The sequence below is a fragment of the Anabrus simplex genome, chromosome 2, assembly GCF_040414725.1.
Source record: "Anabrus simplex isolate iqAnaSimp1 chromosome 2, ASM4041472v1, whole genome shotgun sequence".
In the NCBI taxonomy this organism is placed as follows: domain Eukaryota; kingdom Metazoa; phylum Arthropoda; class Insecta; order Orthoptera; family Tettigoniidae; genus Anabrus; species Anabrus simplex.
Genome location: NC_090266.1, coordinates 863902032 through 863915712, shown reverse-complemented (window position 1 = coordinate 863915712; position 13681 = coordinate 863902032).

The window sequence follows — 13681 nt, the reverse complement described above, 5'->3', positions numbered from 1 at the left end:
ACCAATCTCGTAAGTTGGTTAGTTATTCCTGCCTCTTTCATTGCCTTCCATAACTGATCCCTCCTGATACTATTATATGCTTGTTTTAAATCAAAAAACAGCTGATGAACATCAATGTTATACTCGTAACATTTTTCAAGGATCTGTCTGATAGTAAAATTCTGGTCCGTAGTTAATCTGTTAATTCTGAAGCCGCACTGGTAATCTCCTAGATATTCTTCAACGTATGGTCTTAGCCTTCCTGTTATGATTTTTGATAAGATTTTATAAGCAATACATAGCAACGCTATTCCTCTATAATCCCCACAGTCCGCTTTATCATGTTTCTTGTGTATAGGGCAGAGTATTGCTATATTCCATTGCTCTGGCATTTTCTCCTTTTGCCATATCTCTACCATAATTTCATGCAAGCACCTTGTTAGTTTCTCTCCTCCATATTTTATTATTTCTGTAGTAACGTTGTCTTCTCCTGGCACTTTATTGCTTTTAACAGCATTGATTCCATCTTTAACTTCTTGCAATGTAGGTTCCTTGATTGACTCCAGGTCCACGTCTTCACTACTTTGTTCCTGCCCACTCTCTTCTGTCTGCACCTCTTCGTCCTCACCTTCAAATCTTGACTCATTATTCATCAGTTCACTAAAATGTTCCACCCATCTGTCTAACATCTGATCTTTACCTCCATTCAGATTTGCCTCCTTATCTTTACAGAAAACTGGTCTGGGTTGAAATCCTTTCTTTTTCTCTCTTCTAATTCTTCAATCCACTGTTTCTCAAATTCTCTCTTTTTCTTCCTACATTCCTTGTCTGCTTCCTTTCTCTTCTCTCTGTATTCTTCTACAGTAGTTCTTATTCTTTTCTGTAACATTCTCCTTCTTGCCTCGTTCCTGTCTTCAATCTTCTTCCTACAATCCTCATCAAACCAGTGCTGAATCCTCAATTGTTTCTTTCTGCCCAAAACAGTTTCGGCCGTTTTGTATATTATACCTTTAACCATTTGCCATATTTCTTCAATACTCTCACCTGTCCAATCTTCCATTTCACTAAGGCTATTTGTCAAAACCATTGCATTCTGGCGTGCTATATTTTCATCCTTTCTTAACTTAGCATCATCAAACCTGGGTACAACAACTCTCTTAATCTTTCTGTAGTTGGCTATTCTTTGTCTGTATTTGACTCCTACCAGATAATGATCACTATCTCCATCTGCACTTCAGCAGCTATCCACTTCCAAGATATCTGAAGCATGTCTTCTATCTATAAGCACATGATCAATTTGGCTGTTTGTGATCCCATCAGGAGAGCACCATGTTACTTTCCTTATATTCCTCCTTTGCATCCATGTGCTTTTAATAAGCATGTTATTACCCGCAGCAAAGTCGATCAACCTTATACCATTATCATTCGAAACCTCATGCAAACTCTCCTTACCAGCTGTTTTCCTGTAAGCAATTTACCTTCCCACATGGACGTGAAAGTCCCCCATAACCACTTTAACATCATGTTTTGCCACTAGTGCTAATTCTTGTTCCAGTTGTTCATAAAGGATATCCTTCTCCGCTGACTTTGCATCTTCTTGGCCAGTTTTAGCAAGATTTCACGTTGAAATGTCCATACCTCATCATCTAAAATATTCCGGAACATCCTTTTTATTTATTCATCTTGTTTCAAATACTGATCACATTTTTTATTTAGTACAATGCACTTCACATGTTCAATAAATTACATACACTGTGAATGGGCCCAAGTGACATAGGCAGTGAATTCCAAAACACTACCTGAAGTCCTTTACATAAATTATGTCCTCGTTCTCCTTCCTCCAAGAAGTGTGAAATTAACCATTAATACTTTTAGGGGAAGGTATCCCTCCAGGGTATATATTGGAAATCATGAGGAAGATGTGGAGGGGTAAGGCTCCTCTTGGGTGCAGAAAGTTCTTACGTTTCTACTGCTGAAGTTAATTGTTAAATTAGTAAACAGAGAGAGTGAGGTGAACCATGGGAGGAAGGTGGCACTGAGAATGGCGAAAGATACTGTATTGAAGGAACAGGAAGAAATGCCACTTCTGAAAATTTTCTCACTGACCTTACCATGGGTAACAAGAATCTAACACTGGTTGGTACACTTGACAGGAATAACCATGGAATTGATTTTAAATATCTGCACTTCCGATCTAAGGGACTGCTGTTATCAGTTTTTGGATTCCAGTGTGATGATACTCAAACATCTTATGTGCCTAAGAGGATAAAGCCAGTAATACTTTTCCATTATAAATTGAACATCCAGCAATAAATTTTCACGTACTCTACATGCACGAGAATCTGAATTGCAATGCAGATTATCTATAAAAGGAGCTTTTCTCAAAACGTTTGGAAAATCGATGACAGGATCAGAGAGGAAGAATTCAGCAAGATGCTCCACAAGGAATGAAAATGAAATCTCATCAAGTTCCAATTATGTGATCTCAAGATAGTGGTTCTATTTGATTTAAGTTTTGTGTACTGAAAAAGGACCAAAGAACCTAAATCACACATAAAATTTGCAAAGCTTTGTGAAAATGAAAATAATCACTCAGTCACCATGTACTTTAAAAACATAGGGTTCGTTGAAACTAAATGCTAATACGTTTGACTTACTTTGTAACAAACCGTACTTTTCTTATTGCAAATTATAATAATGTACAGATACAACACAATGTTCATGAAATGTATGGTAAACATAGATTGAATATTTACTGGTAATTTCAAAGTAATTTGAATTCTGAAAATCTTCTTGATTGAAAAATTTCACAGTCTTACTCTTTGGTGCTGTCTATACATTTGTTATTGTCTATAGAATTACACTGCTAAGAAAATTTTGTACACTAGATGGTACAAAATTGATATGATAAGAGGAGGAACTGTACCTGAATTGAAAGCCCTCGCTGAGAAAATTGGGGTACTTGGCCTCCCTTTACCAAATGATCTCTAGTAAATTGACTTCTTCTTCTGTAGGATTTCAACTCAAAAGTTGGAACACTCGTTTGATTTTTTTCCCACTGACCACTTGATACCTAAAATTAGAAGTAAAAGACAATGTTCTTATTTACTTATTTTACGAGAAATCAACTCCCAAATATGCTTTACTGTGTATCATGCAGTCATAATGATGATCATGATGCTGATAAATGATGGTGAAAACTAGAGGCCATATTTTGTGTAACTACACATTTTTCATTCTATGCATTAATGTACAAAGAAAAGGCAAATGGTGACGAGATGAACAAGTGGAAATGTTTTCATTCAAATATAGTTGGCCTTATAGTGTTGGAGTAATTTGCCTGCCCGTTGCCCAAAGTCTCCAGGTTTTATTCCTTGCCAATTCAGAGATCTTAATTCTGGACTGATGGCTGAAACAGCCTTATGAGATTAAGCGAGCAATAGTCTGGTGCAAAAGGACTGAAAGCCAGGCAAAATGTTGAAGATTTCATCATACAGATGATGTGACACTCGAATATCTGCAAACTATCTGGCTGGGAGAAGTTATCCTGAAATTTCCGGGTCTTAATTGCTTGCAAGACCAGACTAACGAATGGTTCATCGAAAGGAGGGTAGCAGCCTTTCGGAAGTTACCAGGTCGCCAGTCTAGATGATTTACTGATAAGGCCTTGTAATAATAATCAATATGGTTTAGCTCTGTTGATACTGCTACACGGCTAAAAGGAATGGGAATCTACAGCCATAACTAACTCCCGAGGACATGCAGCTCTCTCTGTATGAATGATGTTCTGATGATGGCTTCCTCCCGTGTAAAACATTCCGGAGGTAAAATAGTCCCGCCTTCGGACCTCCGGGTGGGGACTACACGAGAGGAGGCAATCATCAGGAAGATGGATACTGACATTCTGCGAGTCGGAGCGTGGAATGTTAGAAGTTTGAATCGTTGTGGTAGGTTAGAGAATCAAATTAATGTTATTTGTTTTATGTCCCACTAACTACTCTTTTACGGTTTTCGGAGACGCCGAGGTGCCGGTATTTAGTCCCACAGGAGTTCTTTTACGTGCCAGTAAATCTACCGACACGAGGCTGACGTATTTGAGCACCTTCAAATACCACCGGACTGAGCCAGGATCGAACCTGCCAAGTTGGGGTCAGAAGGCCAGCGCCTTAACCGTCTGAGCCACTCAGCCCGGCGTTAGAGAATCTGAAAAGGGAGATGGATAGATTAAATTTAGATGTAGTTGGTATAAGTGAAGTACGTTGGCAGCAAGAGCACGATTTTTGGTCAGGCGATTACAGAATTATTAACACAAAATCAGACAGAGGAAATGCAGAAGTTGGGTTAATAATAAATAAGAAAATAGGACAGCGGATAAGATACTACGACCAGCATAGTGAAATTATTATTGTTGTCAAGATAGACACCAAACCAATGCCCACCACAATATTGCAGGTCTAGATGCCTACTAGTTTAGCAGATGATGAAGAAATCGAAATAATATATGAAGAGATAGAAGATTTAGTACAATATGTGAAAGGTGACGAGAATCTAATTGTGATGGAGACTGGAATGCAATGGTAGGCCAAGGAAGAGAAGGTAATGGAGTAGGAGAATTTGGATTGGGACAAAGGAATGAAAGAGGAATTCGGCTGGTTGAATTCTGCACCGATCATAATTTAGTCCTTGCTAATACTTGATTCAAACACCACAAAGGACTGCTGTATACGTGGATGAGACCTGGAGAGACTGGAAAGTATCAAATAGTCATCGTTATGATTAAGCAGAGATTTAGAAACCAGGAGCAGACGTGGACACTGGCCACAATGAGATGGTCTTGAAATGCCATTCAAAATTGAAGATATTGAAGAAAGGAAGGAATGCAAAGAGGTGGGATCTAGACAATTTGAAAGAAAAGATTGTGAGGGACAGTTTCAAATAACATGCTGCACCGGCACTAAATGAAAAGGCTAAAGAAAACACAATAGAGGAAGAATGGACAGTCGTGAAGAATGAGGTCTATTGGGCTGCTGAAGAAATGATAGGAAGAATAGAAGGATCACCTAATAATCAATGGATAACTCAGGAGATATTAGACCTCATTGATGAACGACGAAAGTACAAGAATGCAAAAGAAAAATGGAAAGGGAAGAAAGGAATACAGGTGATTAAAGAATGAAGTGTATAGAAAGTGCAGGACAGCTAAGGAAGAATGGCTAAAGGAGAAATTCAAGGATGATGAAGGTTGTATGGATGTAGGAAAGTTACATGCTGCATACACGAAAATCGAGGAAACCTTCGGAGAAAGGAAACCAAGGTAGGAAGATGGCAGGAACATATCCAATAGTTGTATAAGGGTAAGGATGTAGATGATATGATTCTGGAACAACAAGAGGCTATTGATGCCGATGAAATGGGGGCCCCAATTTTGAGGTCAGATTTTGACAGAGCTTTGAGAGACCTGCAAAAGAACAAGGCACCTGGAATTGATGACATTCCTTCTGAATTACTGACTGCCTTAGGAGAAACCAGTATGCCGAGGTTATTCCATTTAGTGTGTAAGATATATGAGACGGGAGAAGTGCCATGCGATTTTGGGAAGAATGTTGTTATACCTATTCACAAGAAAGCCGGTGCTGACAAGTATGAAAACTTCCGCACCATTAGCTTAGTATCTCACGCCTGCAAAATTTTAACACGTATTAATTACAGAAGAATGGAAAGACAAGTTGAAATTGAGCTGGGAGAAGATCAATTTGACTTCAGAAGAAATGTAGAACACGTGAAGCAATCATCACTTTACGCCTGATCTTAGAGGATCGGATTAAGAAAGACAAACCCACATACATGGCGTTCGTAGATCTTGAAAAGGCATTCGACAATCTCAGGAGAGGAAATCAAAACCCTGAGATTTGCTGATGGTATTGTTGTTTTATCTGAGACTGCAGAAGATCTGGAGAAATTGCTGAATGGTATGGACAGTCTTGGGTAAGGAGTACAAGACGAAAATAAGTATGTTCAAAACGAAAGTAATGGAGTGCAGTCGAACGAAGTTGGGTGATGCAGGAAATATTAATTTAGGAAAGGAAGTATTAAAGGAAGTAGATGAATATTGTTACTTGGGTAGTAAAATAAGTAACGATCGCAGAAGTAAGGAGGACATAAATTGCAGACTAGCACAAGCAAAGAAGGCCTTTCTTAAGAAAAGAAATTTGCTCACTTCGAACAATGATACAGGGATTAGAAAGACGTTTTTGAAGACTTTCGTCTGGAGTATGGCATTGTATGGAAGTGAAACATGGACTATAACTAGCTCAGAAAGAAAGAGAATAGAAGCTTTTGAAATGTGGTGTTACAGAAGAATGCAGAAGGTGAGATGGATAGATAGAATCACGAATGAAGAGATACTGAATCGAATTGGTGAGAGGAGATCGATTTGGCAAAATTTAATGAGAAGATAGAATGATAGGACACATTTTAAGATATCCAGGACTTCTGCAGTTGGTTTTTGAATGAAGTATAGGGGGTAAGAACGATAAGGGTAGGCCAATGTATGAATATGCAAATCAGATTAGAGCAGATGGAGGATGCAGCAGTTACGCAGGAATGAAATATTTAGCACAGGATAGGCTTGCATGGTGAGCTGCATCAAACCAGTCTATGGACTGATGACTCAAACAACAACAGGAAGAAGCAATTTAGAAGTCTTGGAAAGTTTCCATACCTTGTGGGGACTCTGTTTTGGAACATTAAGACGCTGTTAAAAACTTTTTGAAGCCTAGGGCTGAATTTAAATCGTTATAAATATATGTAAAGCTTTGCATGGATTTGAGTTTCGAAGAACATTCAGTGTGGTTCGCTACCTTATTTTGAATTGGCGAAGAGATGATGTTGTCAGTTATTTTTGTCCCAATTCACTCTGCATTCTAGTATTTTTGTTTGAAAATCCTTGCTTCTAGTCGTTTCCAGACTAGGAAATTAGTGTCGTATAAATTAGTTGGTCACCCATCCCTTACCTCCCTTTTCACCTCTTTTCTGTATATATATTACGTTTCCTGGCAAATTTTATTGGGATTAATTTAGTTATATATTCTGAGCGTTGATCGTGAAGCCTTATTAAACTCGGTGTAAATGATTAAATTTTATATTTTGTGCCACCGTCTTTGGGGCCTAGAATTTTAAGTAATGCCTTCAATTTGCTGAAATACCTTGTGTTAACACGGAAGAGAATGTTAAAATATATTTTATATGGATTTCTTCAAGGATTTTTTGATAATAAATAATAGAATCTAGGGTATGTTAACAATGTGTTTTCTTATGTTGAAGGATTTAATCTTCTGGGGTATTATTAAAGGCATAATCCTTATGTGCTTCGTATCCCTTGTAATTGCTCAATAATGGCTTAGGATTAATGACATTACTCTTTGCAGACCCTCTGTCCTGGCCTAGTACCCGGGTTTTGACTTCCCTGCTGATAAACAAACCTTAAGTTTGCTCGTCAGCTGCGCCCGGCAGCCACTTTTGCAGTTGAAATTCAGATTGTTAGTTATATCCTATAAGACGTGGGTACTGCATTCTCAATTAAAAAGCAAGCTCTGCTGATTAAGAATATCAGATATTCAAATGTTCTTACTTTGTATTATTTATTCAATGGTAAAATTGAAGAATCCTTAGAGAATATCACTGCTCGTACAATTACTGGGTATGAATAAATACCATTGACATTTTATTATATATAGCAGTCTGTATTTGTTTACAAGGACATAACATCAGACAAAAGTCTGCGAATGATAATGATATTTGGAGAAGTATTTGAAAATTAATTGTACTTAATTTTACATACCACTACAGTGTAACGTAACGCCTTAATTGGGGAACGCTTGTCATTCATTAATTTTGAATTCATTATGATGTTTTACTATTAATGGGAATTTAATATTTCAAAATGAAGGGGTTATGAATTAGTTTGATATTTAAGTATGGATTTCTCAGTTTGACTAGTTGTAACACCAAGAAAAATAACAGGTGATATCTTTCTTTCTAATGATGAATTAAAATATTTGATGTTATACACACAAACATAAAGCGGAACATTACAGGCCAGTCACGTGCGGTTAGGAACGCACAGCTGTGAGCTTGCATCCGGGGGATAGTGGGTTCGAATACCACTGTCGGCAGCCCTGAAGATGGTTTTCCGTGGTTTCCCATTTTCATACCAACCAAATAATAGGGCTATATAACTTCATTAAACCCACGGTCACTTCCTTCCCACTCCTAACCCTTTCCTATGCCATCGTCGCCATCAGACCTGTCTGTATCGGTGCGACGTAAAGCCACTAGCAAGAAAAAAATCAAGCCAGTCAGCTTGGCATGTGTAGTTTGTAAGCTCTGCGAAAGCATTTTTCTGTTTATAATAGGCACGTTTGCGAAATTACTAACTGATTTGATAGAAGGCAGTTCGGGTTTAGAAAAGGATATTCCAGTGAAGCTCAACTTGTAAGATTCCAGTAAGATGTAGCAGATATTTGAGATTCAGGAGGTCAAATGGACTGTATCGCTATTGACCTATCCAAGGATTTTGATAGGGTACATCATGGGAAATAACTGACAAAAATGAGGGCGATTGGATTAGACAAAAGAGTGGTTGAATGGGTGGGTATATTTCTATAAAACAGAACTCAGAGAATTAGAATAGGTGAAGCGTTGTCTAATTCTGTAATGATTAAGAGGGAGGTCACGCAGGGTACTATTATTGGAACTTCAGTCTTACACTTGGCTTTGGCAATATGAAAGTGGCTGAGGTATGAGTGGCGCTAGTAATGCCATTTCTTATGCAGCCAGTCTCTGCTATGAATGATGTGAAAATGTCGCTCATGGTGTTGGTTGGTGCATGCATTTCAGTGGGCTTGGCGGAATGATGTGCAATTGCAAATTCTGGCTCGGTGAGAAAAGCAACGGGAAACTACCTCACTCGTCATTTCCCTAGTACCCCTCTTCAGTGGCACCTAGGCCATCTACGACAGTTAATGGTGAACCTGTTGAGGATCCAACCAGCCTTCGGGCTGAATACCCAACAAACAAACAAACAAACAAACATACATACATACATACATACATACAAACATACAAACAAGGTTTTCTTATATAAGTTATATATATCTAAATTATATAAGGAAAGATCTGGAATCACAGATGAGGATTTTTCGGAAGATGTTATACTATATACCAGTTGTATGCATAAGTCTTTTCCGGTTTCACTAAGAGATGGCGCCAGAGAGCAGTACGCAGCATATGAATTTGACACATACGCCAGTTTGTTCGTCTGACATTTACCTACCAACAAACACAAGCTGAGTCCGCCAAAGACTAGTGTCTGTGCTGTATCGTTCAGTGATCATGTCGAGGTTTGTTTCTGAAAAAGAGCATTCTCGGCACGCATTGCTCTTCTTATTTAATCAAAAGAAAAAAGCTGTGGAAAATCATCGTTTGCTGGTAGAAACATATGGTGAATACGCTCCATCGAATTGGAACATGTGAAGCATGGTTTCCATCATTTTAAACGTGGTGATTTCAATGTGAAAGGCATTGCGCGCTCTGGTAGACTGCATAAGTGCGAAGATGAGCAATTGCAGGCAAAAGCGTTAATGCACAACGCTATCGCCAACAAATGATTCATTTAAATCACGCATTGATCGAAAGACGACCGGAATGGGCCAGAATAATTTTATTTTTTGACACGATAATGCGCTATGTCGCACAACAAAACCAGTGAAAGACACCTTGAAATCGCTTGGATGGGACATCCTTCCGCACCCGCCGCACTGCCCCGACCTCGCGCCATCTGACGATCACCTCTTCGCATCAATGGGGCACGCGCTCGCAGAGCAGCACTTCAGCAATTTCTAGGAAGTTGGAAAATGTCTCGACGAAAGGTTTGCCTCAAAAGATAAGCAGTTTTTTCTGGCATGGTATTCATAACTTACCTGAAAGATGGGCAAAGTGTGTAGGAGCCGATAACCAATATTATGAACTAGCAAGATACCCGTGCTTCGCTACGGTATTATACTGAAATTTAGAATTGAATGCTTATTGTTTTATATATAATCCGCAGAAATTCGCGATCTGACTCGTTTTCTGAGAGAATCCCCCAAATTTCGCGATCTGACTCGTTTTCTAATAGATTACGGCAAATTTCCTCCCATTTTTCAATCTTTCTTTCCAGCAATCGATTTCGTACTTCCCGAGCTAGGTCAAGGTATTCCAGCCGGTCAGTTGGGTCCCTAAATCTTTGCCATCTTTTCCTATAAGCATTTTTAATATGGATCAAATCCTTCAGGAGATCCAGCGTGGTCTCGTCATGGGTGCCTTGGCGGTACTGAACCCGCGCCCGGACTGCATTCTTAGTCATTAGCCGTCCAGGACCCGTTTCCAGCGCGGTCCGCACATTTGACGACGGTCCAGAACATTATTATTATTATTATTATTATTATTATTATTATTATTATTATTATTATTATTATTATTATTATTATTATCATTATTATTATAGATGTTCTGGACCCCACAGCAAGATGCAAGACCGCTACTTGGCGGTAAATTACATCTGCTGCCATTGTCATTGTTGACAATGTGACCAGCACCATTGTCGCGCGTAGGCAAGTGTGCGGGATTTCTAGCGTGCATTATTGACCTTATTATAGAGGTGAACAATTGGACGGTCAATCTCATTCCTATCGTTTATTTAAAATGTGTTTAAATGCTTATTTATATGCCAGGAGACTCTACTGTAATCTAAGAACATTCTCGGAAGGAAAAACTGGCTCTTGAAAACGAACCCAGGAAAGATTAAAAATGATTGGTTTATGATCAGAATAAGTACATCGAAAATCTACAGCCTGTTTCCAGTCATTCGACAGGGTCAGGTATGCAATGAATAAAGCCCCCATCTAGCGGCGACCACAGGAATTGTGCCGGCTGCCGTAACCTGTCGCACTCTTCTGGGGCAATGATTAAGGAATGACAAATGAAATGAAATTATATTGGACAGTGTTGCTGGAATGAATGATGACAGGGAAAACCGGAGTATCCGGAGAAAAACCTTTCCCGCCTTCGTTTTGTCCGGCACGAATGTCACATGGAGAGACCGGGATTTGAACCACGGAACCCAGCTGTGAGAGGCCGGCGCGCTGCCGCCTGAGCAACGGAGGCTCCTCATAAATTCATTATGAACAGTAAAATCAATTGGTTTCACCTCTTTTTACACCCCACCGCCGTTAAGTTTATTAACCCCACCCCCTGATAAAACTATAAGAAGGCGTGTTTCTTTATGTTTAAAGGAGATTCCAAACACCAATGTTCACGTCTATTACCTTCAGTTTTGAGATAAAAATAATTCACTTTTTTCACTTTCAGTGAATTTTCCGGCAAAAAATACTTGTTTCTTTAATAGTAAAGGATCTTCTAAATACCAATTATCACGACTCTAACTTCTTCAGTTTTTGATTTATGTGTCCTCATGAAAGGAATTCAACGCCTTTTCACTCCCGCCCCCCAAAAAGATTCCCCCTCCAAAACGGGTTTTTTCTTTATTATTAAAGGAGATCCAAATATTAATTTTCACGTCTGTAGGCCCTAACAAATTTAGTTCTCAAGAGATATTAATAATCTCATACAATTAAGTCAATTAATTTTTCAATTCTTTCACCTCCCCCCCCCCCCCATTCATTGGATTTTCCGAGAATACGTGGTTTTTTTTACTTTTAAAGCAGATTCCCAATATAAATTTCACGTCTGTAGCATCTTCAGTTTTGAGATAACAGTAGCCTAATTAAAAGAATTCACCACCATTTTCAGTCACTTTTACCCCCCCCCCACCCAAGTGGCATTTCCGAAAACTAAAAATACACTTCCTTTATTTTTAATACAGATAAAATATACCATTTTTCACTTCTGTAACATGTTAAGTTTCTTGAGATATACTGTATAAATTCTCATTTTAAAATTTCACCCCCTTTTTAGTTTCCCTTAAGAGGAGTTTCCAAAAACAAATCACCTATGTTTTTTACATTCACAGGAGATTCCAAATACCAGTTTTTACGTCTGTAACATTTTACGTTTCTCAAATATTCTATATATGTAGTCTTTCAAAAAATTCACCCCAATTTGTCACTCCTCTTTAACCGCCATTAATTGTATTTTCCAAAAGCAAACAAATACGTGTCTCTTTACTTTTAAAAGAGATTCTAAATATCAATTTTTACATGTGCAAACTTTTAAAGTTTTGAGATATAGATACACTCATTTTAAAAGTCCACCTCCTTTTCACCCTCCCCTATTTCGATTTTTTAAAAGCAAAAAAAATCTTTCTTTATTTTTAAAGGGGATCTCAAATACCAATTTTCAGGTCTGTAATATCTTCAGTTTCTGAAATATAAGTATCCTCATTAAAGGCATTCAACTCCTTTTTCACCCCTCCTCTTGGGATTTTCTGAAAACAAAAAATACATGTTTCTTTCTCTTTAAAGGAGATTCTAAATACCAATTTATACTTCTGTAAACGTTTAAAGTTTTAAGATGTAGAAACACTCTTTTTTTTAAATCACCCCCTTTTCACCCCCATTATTTGGATTTTCCAAAAACGAAAAGATACCTGCTTCTTCATTTTTAAAGTAGATCCCTAATACCAATTTTCAGGTCTGTAATATCTTCAGGTTCTGAAATATAAGTATCCTCATTAAAGGCATTCAACCCCTTTTCCACACTTTTCCACCCTTTTCCACCCTTCCCATCGGGATTTTTTGAAAACAAAAAATACGTGTTTCTTTATTTTTAAAGGAGATTCTAAATACCAATTTTTACATCTATGAACTTTAAAAATTTGAGATATAGATACACTCATTTTAAAAATGCACCCCCCTTTTCACTCTCCCATTCACTGGATTTTCCAAAAACAAAAAATACGTTTCTTTATTTTTAAAGGAGATCCCAAATACCAATTTTCAAGTCTGTTGTATCTTCAGTTTCTGAGATATAAGTATCCCCATTAAAGGCATCAACCCCTTTTTCACCCCTTTTCACCCCTCATATTGGATTTTCCGAAAACAAAAAATACGTGTTTCTATATTTTAAAGGAAATTATAAATACCAATTTTTACATCTGTAAACTTTAAAAGTTTTGAGATATAGATACAATCATTTTAAAAATTCGCCCCTCTTTTCACTCTCCCATTAATTGGATTTTCCAAAAACAAAAATATACGTGTTTCTTTATTTTTAAAAGGGATCAAAAGTACCAATTTTCAGGTCTGTAATATCTTCAGTTTCTGAGATATAAGTACCGGTATCCTGATTAAAGGCATTCAACCCCTATTTACCCTTTTTCACCCCTCGTGTTGGGATTTTCTGAAAACAAAAAAATTCGTGCTGCCTTATTTTTAAAGAAGATTCTAAATACCAATTTTTACATATGTAAACTTTTAAAGTTTTGAGATATAGATATACTCATTTTAAAATTTCACCCCCCCTTTCACTCCCTTAGCGACGGAATATCCAAAAATCCTCTCTTAGCGAGCACCTACATCTTAATATGAATGTGTCCCCAAAATTTCATTTCTCTATGTCCAGTAGTTTTGGCTCGGCGATGACGAATCCGTCAGTCAGTCAGTCAGTCAGTCAGTCAGTCAGTCAGTCAGTCAGTCAGTCAGTC